The sequence below is a fragment of the Triticum aestivum genome, chromosome 1A (genome assembly GCF_018294505.1).
Source record: "Triticum aestivum cultivar Chinese Spring chromosome 1A, IWGSC CS RefSeq v2.1, whole genome shotgun sequence".
Classification (NCBI taxonomy): Eukaryota; Viridiplantae; Streptophyta; class Magnoliopsida; order Poales; family Poaceae; genus Triticum; species Triticum aestivum.
In genome coordinates, this window is record NC_057794.1 from 22142056 (window position 1) to 22155522 (window position 13467).

Genomic DNA, 13467 nt, shown 5'->3' on the forward strand with positions numbered 1-13467 from the left:
TTCAAAATAATCCAGAGACAGGCTGTTCAAAGCCCACAGCTTTATCTCGGACAAGTATCTGGGAAAATATATGTGGCACTATGCTCTCGTTAACTAAATGCATGACACTAGAAGTGGGGTAGAGGGTGATTTCTATGTGAAGGCCTCAATTTGTTTGAGCTGTTTTTCATTTTTGGGAGTACAAAGAAATGCCTTCAAGAAATTATGTGCCTAAATTTGGCAGCAATTATAATACTCACCTTCCCAGAATACATAATCTTTAAAGGACCCGACGTCCCAGTAGAAGGCCATTGCATCTACAGTACCACAGAGATAGTCCACTGAAGATTGCTTTGCAGCATTTATAAAACTATGCGCAGGCCTCTACAGAAAATAACATCAAATGAGAATTTGTTCACCACACTTTAAAAAGACAACTCTTGTAGTAAACAGTCACTCAGAGTAGCATAAATTACTCACGGAAAAACATGCTTCAGAAAATGGAGATGAGATTGCTAATCGAGTCCGCTGTTGCTTTAAACCTTGACTGCTTAGTCCATGTAACTGCCCACTTACAGACAAGCAATCTGCCATGACCAGCAAGTGTTTGCGGTGAATGTTCCTTCCAATATCATCAGTTTTTGATCTTAAAGACTGTACAAGGAATGAGGAAACATCAAATGCTAAAGTCGAAATTATCACGGGCAATCAGGCTTAAAAAAATTGACCCAAATGTTTACGGAGAAGTCAAAATCAAAACAGAGAGAAGTAAATATATACTTCAACAAAATATTTCCACGCTGAGTCTGTGCCATATGAGCAGAAAATATCATATACACTCCCTGGCCGGCTCCATTCCCAGTCAATCAACGCCATAATTGCAACGCAAGACTTTTGTAGAGTAGCCCAAAATATCCCACTCTTGTTGCAATGCTCAGACATAACAACTTTCACAACAGGTTCACCGTCTTCATGACACTGGATCTCCACATCCTTAAATTCCCAAAATCCTGCAAAAGAAAACAAGTAGTGCACATCATATATTATCTGCATATTGTTTACTGAAGGAATCAAGGAACTATGTATTCTTTGATAAAAGTCACATAAGGGGTCCTCCGTCCCTGAAACCACCGGCCCCATCCCCCGCGTCCCTTTCCGAGGCGACACGGGGGAACCCTAGCCGCCCCCGCCGCCGGCCTTCAATTCCTCCACCCTCCCCTCCCCCTCGCCGCCGCCGAGAGCCACCGCTGGGCAAAGCCCAGGCAGTGCCGGCGGCGGCGGGGCTTCTCCCCTGGCGCGGCTTCCCTTCTTCCTCGCGGCGGCTTAGTCACTCCCGGTGGGCTTGGTGGAGCGGCGCTTCGAAGCTCCGGCGGCGGCTCGCTTTGCGGCAGGTTGGAGGGCTTGTCCCTGCCTGGTGGTGCCGCCTAGACAGCGGTTGCGGCCTAGGGCTCTTGACCCCAGATTGGATCTGGGTGGTGCTCGGGCCTGGCCGTGGTTGCCTGTTAGGCGTGGTGGCGGCGAGTCTCGCGGCCTCTGGGCATCGTGGAGGTGCCGGCGGCGGCGTGTGCTCAGCCTGGTGATGGCGGCGGCCGTGCACGGGAGTTGGATTCTTCCGAACAGATCTGGGTGAAAACTTGCTTTCGGCTACTGCCAAGGCCGGCGGTGGCGGCGCTATCTGCATCGTTCCCTTCTTGAAGGCATCGCCGTGAAGAAGTTCAAGGCCACTCTCTGCTACCTCCGGGGGAAACCCTAGATCGGATGATGGCGGCGCTCTAGTGTCGTTCCCCCCTTCGGGCGTCATTCTTGGAGGTACACACGTGATCGAGGGACCAGAGGAAGGATTCTTTGGTGGAGCGGTGTGTCATCTCACTCATTGATGGCGGCGGATCACGGCGGCATGGTGCTATGGTGACTCGGCGTCCGATGCGCGTAGATGGACTCGCGCAGGAGGGTGACGCGGTCTGGTGTCGTGGTGGCGTCGACGGCAACTAAACCGGGCAAGGTAGATGCATCAGTACAACTCTGAAGATGGATTGGTGGTAGGTGGCTGCGGCGGCCTCATACCCGGCAGGCGTCCTGGTTGAGGAGTGTGCCGGACCGGTGGGTGCCCCATACCCGGCAGGCGTCCTGGATGGCTTTAGTCTTATTGTTGTATTACTTTATAAGGTCTTGTGTGAACAATTAATAAAGTGGCTGCATGCATCGTCCAGATACAGAGGCAGGGGGTCTTCCTCCTTTTCTAAAAAAAACACAAAGGGTCCTCGGATTTGTGATAACATCAGAACTCAGAAGACTGGAATCATACAAGTTGCACCTAAAACAATTTTACATTTGTACCATGAAACATAGAAAAATAAAATTATATAATTTAGAACTTGATCTAGGAATTATTAAGGATTCCATGGCATGAATATATAGAGAACATATTTCGAAAAATCTATCGAACAATAATAACCTTTCACTGGTATGGCCAGGAGGCTTGGAATCACCCTTTTCTTGATACTGTCCAATTGAGACATGGAGTTCGATTCATCCTGTGTTACCACCACAGTGATGCAACAAGTCTGCTTGCTGACGCACGCATTGCCAGCAGAACATTTGCTGCAGGGTAGAAGTATGTTATATGTCAAAATATATATTGCAGAAGCACAAAGGGAAACGTAAAGTAGGTAATTGCATAATGTACCACACTTAAGACCTAAGCGCTACATAACCTACAATGCATCTCATGTTGCCTTGCCTGATATGTTTATTGAAATACTGATGTGTCAATATCACTTGGGCAGGCAATCCAATAATTGGACATAGCTACTTGAGGCCTTGAGATGAATGAATCAAGCAAAAAGAATTACGATCTATTTGCCATCTACTTTATCCTCCCAATCCCTATTCTAACCCCTCTCCCACACAGCTGCCTGACCATCTTCACAGCGGTATTTACTGTTCATGACAACTATCATTTTTACAAAGAAATGAAGCATGCACTAAAAAATGATGCTGCTGACATGCAATTAAGCATGAGATACACCAAAATGTTTATCCTTATTGGTAAACATCACACATATGTTGCCATGAATATTAGTGATTAGTGATATCTACCTCACTAATCACTAATCCTAGAAACAGCCTCTTACAGAAATGTAGGGAAAGACTGCGTACAATAGACCCAAAGTGGTCGGACCCTTCCCCAGACCCTGCGCAAGCGGGAGCTACATGCACTGGGGCTGCCCTTTAGTGATATCTACCTCACTGAGGGAGGGCAAAAAGTACAGAGTTGAGTATTTAAGGAAGAGGGATGATACTGTACGTATCTTCATTTTCAGGTTAGGGAGAACATAGAAGCAGTTGTAGTGTGGTTAGGCAACAGGAAACAGAGAAACATACAGATACTCATTTTAGGCCTCCTTTGGTACATAGAGTAGGAAAATTATAGGAATAGAAAAATCGTAGGAAATGAGATGACATGCATCTCAAATCCTATGAGTAGGAATAGGAAAGGAGATGTCCTTTGTTTCACATCATAGGATTTTTTTCATTGAGTCTAGGCTAATGTTTATTTTCCTATGAAATGTGGCGGATAGGAAGATTTCCTCCATAGGAATAATATTCCATTCCTACAAACCAAAGAGCTCTGTAGGATTTTTTTTTCTTATAAAAATCCTACCCTATAAAATTCCTACAAAATTCCTCCAAACATGACTTTTTTTTTACGGGAAGACAAAGTTTCTGTCTTTCTGAACTTACCCCTTTGAGATATAAACATCAGGCATCACATTGTTTGGCTTGTTTCTCGTGGCATTGTATTGTTCTGTAAGCTCTTCTACAACAAGTGCTAGTCCCAATCTTTTTCTCGTCATAAATTCCTGCATGTGCAATTGTGCGTACAAGTTTAAATATTGAAGACATCGGCTTATTTTATCCCTCATAAAATAGGAAATGCGGTCATTTTGCTTCAAAATAATACCGAAAAAGGCTTTCGCCCCGCTTTATATTATAAAGCAAATGCCGAAGCCAACATCCAACAAGGTTCAAACACACACACACACAAGGTCCAGACAGACAAGTAGTCAAAGGGTTAATGCTGAGGGCACAGCTCAACAAGCCCTGAAAAAACACAAAAGAGCGCACGCGCCGGGTGCGACACAGCATCTAGTCGGGCTCCGGGGGTGGCGGAGGGAGCGGAGGCGCCAAGCGGAAGGCCATCGATCGAAGGTCGGCGAGGAGGGTGCTGATGACGTCCCGGTCCTGGGGGCGGCTAAGCTGCCGCCAGAGCTGCAAATAACCACACATTTTAAAAATGGAGTCAGTAGCACACCGAAGAGGCACCTTCTGTATGACAAGCTTATTGCGTACGGTCCATAGCGTCCAGGCAAGGACCCCAATGCAAAGCCATCTAATATGCCTGTAGCGAGGGGGGGAGGCCTGAATTTCCGCAAGCAGATCAGGGAAGTTGGTGTTGCACCACTGGCCCCCAACCATTTCGCGGAAACAGGACCAAAGGAACTGTGCCATGTAGCACGAGAAGAAGATGTGGTTGGCATCCTCTACCGTGCCGCACATGGGGCACATCCCATCTCCAGGTCCATGACGCTTAAGGACCTTTACGCCGGACGGGAGGCGGCCGCGGATCCATTGCCACAGGAAGATCCTGATCTTCAGGGGCAGGCGGATGTCCCAGATCAAACTGAAGGGCTCGGGGGCCATCGATGGGGCGATAGCCGCGTAGAGGGATTTGGTGGAGAAGCAGCTGGAGGGTTCCAGACGCCAAGAGATGGCGTCCGGGGTGTCGGTGACGTCCATAGGGAGAAGGGCGATGTCCTGGAGGAGGACATCCCAAGCTGCAACCTCAGGGGGGCCAAAGGGGCGGCGGAAAGCGAGGCGCCCTAAGTCAATAAGGGCCGCCTCGACAGATACCCGAGGGTCGACAGCGATGTCGAAGAACACTGGAAAACGCGCGGCCAGGGGGGTGTCGCCAAGCCACCTATCAAACCAGAACAGGGTCGAGGACCCAGTACCCACCGAAATGGATGTGCCAATGCGAAGCACGGGCAGCAACTGGACGACGGCCTGCCAAAACTGGGAGCCGCCTGAGCGCTGACAGAATGCGAGAGGCTATCCACGAAGGTACTTGTTCTGGATGATAGTAAGCCAGAGATCTCCCTCTCCATTGGCAATGCGCCAGAGCCAACGGGTCAGGAGGGCAATGTTCATGCGTCGGGAGGACAAGATCCCAAGACCGCCCTGGTCCTTGGGTTTGCAGATATCTGGCCAGCTGACCATGTGGTATTTCTGCTTACCCCCCTCCCCTGCCCAGAAGAATCTGGATTGGTATTTGGCGATCTCCTGGTGAAGGGTTTCATGGAGGCTATAGAAGCTCATGAGGAACCAAAAGAGGCTAGAAAGCGAAAAATTGATAAGGATCACGCGAGCAGCCTTCGACAGCCAGCGCCCTTTCCAGGGCTCAACGCGATGTTGCATACGGGTCACCGTGGGGTGAAGATCGGCCATGGTGAGGCGTGAATCACTAATGGGGATCCCCAGATAGGTCGTGGGGAAAGAACCCAGCCGACAATTTAGTCGGTCAGCAATAGCCTGTGCTTCCTCCAAGGGGTAACCGAGAACCATCACTTCGCTCTTATCGAAGTTGATGGTTAGACCCGACATTTGTTGGAAGCACAGGAGGAGGAACTTCAGGTTAGTAATATCTAGAGCGGATCCCTCCACCATTATAATGGAATCATCCGCATATTGAAGGATGGAGACCCCTTCCCCTCCAACTAGGTGGGGGACTAAGCCGCGGATATGACCAGCGGCCTTGGCCTTATCCAGGATGGATGCCAGGGCATCGACCACCATGTTGAACAAGAACGGAGAGAAATGGTCACCCTGACGGACCCCACAGAGGGTGGGGAAGTAGGGCCCAATGTCTCCGTTGATGTTCACCGCGGTCCGGCCACAGGAGACAAGCTGCATGACGCAAGTCACCCAACGGTCGTCGAAGCCCTTGCGAAGCAACACTTCCCGCAGGAATGGCCAGTGTACCGTGTCGTATGCTTTGTGAAAGTCTAGCTTTAGGAAGACCGCGCGATGGCGTTTCAGCCGAACCTCGTGGAGGACTTCATGGAATACTAACACCCCATCAAGAATAAATTGGCCTTGTATGAAGGCGGATTGGTTCGGATGGGTAATCGTGTCAGCGAGGAGGGTCACCCTATTGGCGTACCCTTTGGCCAGGATCCGGAAAATCACATTAATCACTGTGATTGGGTGGAACTAGCGAATGTCAGAAGCGCCCGGGACCTTGGGGATGAGGGTCACAATCCCATAATTGAGGCGCCCAAGGTCCATGGAGCCCGAATAAAATTCTCAAACAGGGCCATGACCTCCGCCTTGATGGTAGGCCAGAACGTCTTGAAGAACGTCATGGGCAGGCCATCCGGACCCGGGGCTGAGGAGGGGTTCATCCCCTTAATGGCCGCGAGGACCTCATCCTCGTCAAAAGGGGCGACTAATGCCGCATTGGCCTCAGCCGAGACCAATTGCGTACCCGACCAAGTGTCGGGGGCAAGACTGGTCCCACCCTGCGGGGTGGGGGTGATTAAATAGGGCTTTATAGAAGCCGTCTATATGGGTACGGATGGCCGAGGGGAGAACGATAGGCATGCCGCCATCCCACAGGCAGTGGATGGAATTGCGACGACGCCGGCCGTTCGCCACCGCCTGGAAATAGGCGGTGTTGGCATCACCCCGAAGCACCCACCGTTGGGTACCGCGCAAGCGCCAGTAGGCCTCTTCATCGGTGTAGATGGTGGAGAGCTGGTCTTCAAGGTCGTATTGCAACATCCACTCATCTGGGGAGATCCCGGTCGAGTCGGCGCGGGCGTCCAAGGCTTGGGTAGCCGACAATAGGGCCTTTTTGCGATCTTTAAGGTCCCGGCCAAGGTTAGCCCCCCAACCCTTCATGAATTGGCGGGCGAGCTTGGCGCAGAAGTGCCACGAGTCCACAACAGACATGGAGCGATGGGGTGCAGAGCGAGCGGAAATCCAGCGAGCGACGACAGCCTCCCGGAAGCTGGCCTGATTGAGCCAGAAGGGCTCGAACCGGAATTGCGGCGGGGTGGAAGACAGCTCGTCGGCGGTGGAGAGGAGGGGGACATGGTCAGACCCGATCCGGGTGACAGCCCGGAGCGAGGCCAGGGGGCAGCGTAATTCCCATTCCGGGGAAACTAGGACATGATCCAAGACGGATTGTGTCGGGTCAATCTGCCAGTTCGTCCAGGTGAACCTGGCCCCCGTCCGATCAAGCTCGCGGAGCCCCAGCTCTGCGATCCAATCGTTGAATAACTGCATCCGGGGGAAGTTAATCCGATCATTATTCTTCTCATCCGGGGATCGGATGAGGTTAATGTCTCCGCCCACGAGAACTGGGAGGAGGGAGTTAGAGATATTCAGCTGTAGCTCTGCTAAGAAGGTCGGGGAGCACCGGTGGTCCGCGGGTCCGTATACAATTATGACCTCCCATTTGAAGTTCAGGGCACGCTCGAAGATCTCCATACTAACGAAGAATTCGCCCCGGTCCATGCTACCCACCTCAAAGGTGTTGGGGAACGTTGTAGAAAACAAAAAATTTCCTACCGTTTCACCAAGATCCATCTATGAGTTCATCTAGCAACGAGTGATCGGATTGCATCTACATACCTTTGTAGATCACGCGCGGAAGCGTTCAAAGAACGGGGATGAGGAAGTCGTACTCGACATGATCCAAATCACCGGAGATCCTAGCGCCGAACGGACGACACCTCCGTGTTCAACACACGTACGGTCAGCGTGACGTCTCCTCCTTCTTGATCCAGCAAGGGGGAAGGAGAGGTTGATGAAGATCCAGCAGCACGGCGGCGTGGTGGTGGATGCAGGGGTCACCGCAGCAGGGCTTCGCCATTCTACTGCGAGAGGGAGAGGTGTAGCAGGGGAGAGGGAGGCGCCAAGACTCAAGGGTGTGGCTGCCCCTCCCTCCCCCCTTTATATAGGCCCCCTAGGGGGTGCGCCGGCCCTAGGAGATGGGACCTCCTAGGGGGGCGGCGGCCAAGGGGTGGAGCGCCCCCCCACCCTAGGGTTCCCAACCCTAGACGCATGGGGTGGGCCAAGGGGGGCGCACCAGCCCACTATGGGCTGGTTCCCCTCCCCACTTAGCCCATGGGGCCCTCCGGGATGGGTGGCCCCACCCGGTGGACCCCCGGGCCCCTTCCGGTGATCCCGGTACAATACCGGTGACCCCCGAAACTCTCCCGATGGCCGAAACTGCACTTCCTATATATAATTCTTCACCCCGGACCATTCCGGAACTCCTCGTGACGTCCAGGATCTCAGCCGGGACTCCAAACAACTTTCGGGTTACTGCATATTCATATCTCTACAACCCTAGCGTCACCGAACCTTAAGTGTGTAGACCCTACGGGTTCGGGAGACATGTAGACATGACCGAGATGGCTCTCCGGTCAATAACCAACAGCGGGATCTGGATACCCATGTTGGCTCCCACATGCTCCTCGATGATCTCATCGGATGAACCACGATGTCGAGGATTCAAGCAACCCCGTATACAATTCCCTTTGTCAATCGGTACGTTACTTGCCCAAGATTCGATCGTCGGTATCCTAATACCTCGTTCAATCTCGTTATCGGCAAGTCACTTTACTCGTACCGTAATGCATGATCCCGTGACCAGACACTTGGTCACTTTGAGCTCATTATGATGATGCAGTACCGAGTGGGCCCAGAGATACCTCTCTGTCATACGGAGTGACAAATCCCAGTCTTGATCCGTGTCAACCCAACAGACACTTTCGGAGATACCCGTAGTATACCTTTATAGTCACCCAGTTACGTTGTGACGTTTGGTACACCCAAAGCATTCCTACGGTATCTGGGAGTTACATGATCTCATGGTCTAAGGAAAAGATACTTGACATTTGGAAAAACTCTAGCAAACGAACTATATGATCTTGTGCTATGTTTAGGATTGGGTCTTGTCCATCACATCATTCTCCTAATGATGTGATCTCGTTATCAATGACATCCAATGTCCATAGTCAGGAAACCATGACTATTTGTTGATCAACGAGCTAGTCAACTAGAGGCTTACTAGGGACATGTTGGTGTCTATGTATTTACACATGTATTACGATTTCCGGATAACACAATTATAGCATGATAAAAGACAATTATCATGAACAAGGAAATATAATAATAATCCTTTTATTATTGCCTCTAGGGCATATTTCCAACAGTCTCCCACTTGCACTAGAGTCAATAATCTAGTTACATTGTGATGAATCGAACACCCATGGAATTCTGGTGTTGATCATGTTTTGCTCTAGGGAGAGGTTTAGTCAACGGATCTGCTACATTCAGGTCCGTATGTACTTTACAAATATCTATGTCTCCATCTTGAATATTTTCACGAATGGAGTTGAAGTGACGCTTGATGTGCCTGGTCTTCTTGTGAAACCTGGGCTCCTTGGCAAGTGCAATAGCTCCAGTGTTGTCACAGAAGAGTTTGATCGGCCCCGACGCATTGGGTATGACTCCTAGGTCGGTGATGAACTCCTTCACCCAAATTGCTTCATGCGCTGCCTCCGAGGCTGCCATGTACTCTGCTTCACATGTAGATCCCGCCACGACGCTCTGCTTGCAACTGCACCAGCTTACTGCCCCACCATTCAAAATATACACGTATCCGGTTTGTGACTTAGAGTCATCCAGATCTGTGTCGAAGCTAGCGTCGACGTAACCCTTTACGACGAGCTCTTCGTCACCTCCATAAACGAGAAACATTTCCTTAGACCTTTTCAGGTACTTCAGGATATTCTTGACCGCTGTCCAGTGTTCCTTGCCGGGATTACTTTGGTACCTACCTACCAAACTTACGGCAAGGTTTACATCAGGTCTGGTACACAACATGGCATACATAATAGAACCTATGGCTGAGGCATAGGGGATGACACTCATCTCTTCTATATCTTCTGCCGTGGTCGGACATTGAGCTGAGCTCAATTTCACACCTTGCAACACAGGCAAGAACCCCTTCTTAGACTGATCCATATTGAACTTCTTCAATATCTTATCAAGGTATGTGCTTTGTGAAAGACCTATGAGGCGTCTTGATCTATCTCTATAGATCTTGATGCATAATATATAAGCAGCTTCTCCAAGGTCCTTCATTGAAAAACTCTTATTCAAGTAGGCCTTAATGCTGTCCAAAAGCTCTATATCATTTCCCATCAAAATTATGTCATCTATATATAATATGAGAAATGCTACAGAGCTCCCACTCACTTTCTTGTAAACGCAGGCTTCTCCACAAGTCTGCATAAACCCAAACGCTTTGATCATCTCATCAAAAGCGAATGTTCCAACTCCGAGATGCTTGCACCAGCCCATAAATCGAGCGTTGGAGCTTGCACACCTTGTCAGCATTCTTAGGATCGACAAAACCTTCCGACTGCATCATATACAATTCTTCCTTAAGGAAACCATTAAGGAATGCCGTTTTGACGTCCATTTGCCATATCTCATAATCATAGAATGCGGCAATTGCTAACATGATTCGGACGGACTTCAGCTTCGCTACCGATGAGAAAGTCTCATCGTAGTCAACCCCTTGAACTTGTCGATAACCCTTAGCGACAAGCCGAGCTTTATAGATGGTCACATTACCATCCGCGTCTGTCTTCTTCTTAAAGATCCATTTATTTTCTATGGCTCGCCGCTCAACGGGCAAGTCAGTCAAAGTCCATACTTCGTTTTCATACATGGATCCTATCTCGGATTTCATGGCTTCCAGCCATTTGTCAGAATCCGGGCCCGCCATCGCTTCTTCATAGTTTGAAGGTTCACCATTGTCTAACAACATGATTTTCAAGACAGGGTTGCCGTACCATTCTGGTGCGGAACGTGTCCTTGTGGACCTTCGAATTTTAGTAGGAGCTTGATCAGAAGTATCTTGATCATCATCATCATCATTAACTTCCTCTCTAATTGGTGCAGGCACCACAGGAACATTTTCCTGAGTTGCGCCACTTTCTGGTTCAAGAGGTAATACTTCATCAAGTTCTACTTTCCTCCCACTTACTTCTTTCGAGAGAAACTCCTTCTCTAGAAAGGATCCATTCTTGGCAACAAAGATCTTTCCTTCGGATCTAAGGTAGAAGGTATACCCAATAGTTTTTTTAGGCTATCCTATGAAGACGCATTTTACCCATGAGGCATGGTTCGCATGTGTCAAATGATTCGTAATCAAGAGACTCTAAAAGTCCATCTGCATGGAGCTTCTTCATGCGTTTGACACCTATGTGACCAAGGCGGCAGTGCCACAAGTATGTGGGACTATCATTATCAACCTTACATCTTTTGGTACTCACACTATGAATATGTGTAGCATTACACTCGAGATTCATTAAGAATAAACCATTCACCATCGGAGCATGACCATAAAACATATCTCTCATATAAATAGAACAACCATTATTCTCAGATTTAAATGAGTAACCATCTCGTATTAAACGAGATCCTGATACAATGTTCATGCTCAAACTTGGCACTAAATAACAATTATTGAGGTTCAAAACTAATCCCGTAGGTAAATGTAGAGGTAGCGTGCTGACGGTGATCACATCGACCTTGGAACCATTCCCGACGGGCATCGTCACCTCGTCCTTCGCCAGTCTCCGCTTATTCCGCAGCTCCTGCTTTGAGTTACAAATGTGAGCAACCGCACCGGTATCAAATACCCAGGAGCTACTACGAGTACTGGTAAGGTACACATCAATTACATGTATATCACATATACCTTTCGTGATGCCGTCCTTCTTGTCCGCTAAGTATTTGGGGCAGTTCTGCTTCCAGTGACCACTTCCCTTGCAATAAAAACACTCAGTCTCGGGCTTGGGTCCATTCTTTGGCTTCTTTCCGGCAACTTGCTTGCCGGGCGCGGCAACTCCCTTGTCCTTTTTGAAGTTCTTCTTACCCTTGCCTTTCTTGAACTTAGTGGTTTTATTCACCATCAACTCTTGATGTTCCTTTTTGACTTCTACCTCTGCTGATTTCAGCATTGCAAATACTTCAGGAACGGTCTTTTCCATCCCCTGCATATTGAAGTTCATCACAAAGCTCTTGTAGCTCGGTGGAAGCGACTGAAGGATTCTGTCAATGACCGCGTCATCCGGGAGATTAACTCCCAGCTGAGTCAAGCGGTTATGTAACCCAGACATAGTGAGTATGTGCTCACTGACAGAACTGTTTTCCTCCATCTTACAGCTGAAGAACTTGTCGGAGACTTCATATCTCTCGACCCGGGCATGAGCTTGAAAAACCATTTTCAGCTCTTCGAACATCTCATATGCTCCGTGTCTCTCAAAATGCTTTTGGAGCCCCGGCTCTAAGCTGTAAAGCATGCCGCACTGAACGAGGGAGTAATCATCGGTACGTGTCTGCCAAGCGTTCATAACATCTTGTTCTGCAAGGAGAGCAGGTGCTTCACCTAGCGGTGCTTGTAGGACAAAATCTTTCTTGGCAGCTATGAGGATGATCCTCAGGTTCCGGACCCAGTCCGTATAGTTGCTGTCATCGTCTTTCAGCTTGGTTTTCTCTAGGAACGCGTTGAAGTTGAGGACAACGTTGGCCATTTGATCTACAATACATGTTGTAAAGATTTTAGACTAAGTTCATGATAATTAAGTTCATCTAAATCAAATTATTGAATGAACTCCCACTCAGATAGACATCCCTCCAGTCATCTAAGTATAACATGATCCGAGTTAACTAGGCCGTGTCCAATCATCACGTGAGACGGACTAGTCAACATCGGTGAATATCTTCATGTTGATCGTATCTTCTATACGACTCATGCTCGACCTTTCGGTCTTCTGTGTTCCGAGGCCATGTCTGTACATGCTAGGCTCGTCAAGTCAACCTAAGTGTTTGCATGTGTAAATCTGTCTTACACCCGTTGTATGTGAATGTTGGAATCTATCACACCCGATCATCACGTGGTGCTTCGAAAGAATGAACTGTCGCAACGGTGCACAGTTAGGGGGAACACTTTCTTGAAATTGTTATGAGGGATCATCTTATTTACTACCGTCGTTCTAAGTAAACAAGATGCAAAAACATGATAAACATCACATGCAATCAAATAATAATAGTGACATGATATGGCCAATGTCACATAGCTCCTTTGATCTCCATCTTGGGGCTCCATGATCATCTTGTCACCAGCATGACAACATGATTTCCATCATCATGATCTCCATCATCGTGTCTCCATGAAGTTGCTCGCAGACTATTACTTCTACTACTATGGCTAACACGTTTAGCAATAAAGTAAAGTAATTTACATGGCATTTCTCAATGACACGCAGGTCATACACAAATAAAGACAACTCCTATGGCTCCTGCCGGTTGTCATACTCATCGACATGCAAGTCGTGA

At 48.7% G+C, this 13467-nt stretch overlaps 1 pseudogene; it reads right to left on the reverse strand.

Moving 5' to 3' along the window:
• LOC123067528 (DNA-directed RNA polymerase IV subunit 1-like) overlaps nucleotides 1–13467 on the reverse strand; it is a 34819-nt pseudogene that overhangs the window by 1156 nt on the left and 20196 nt on the right.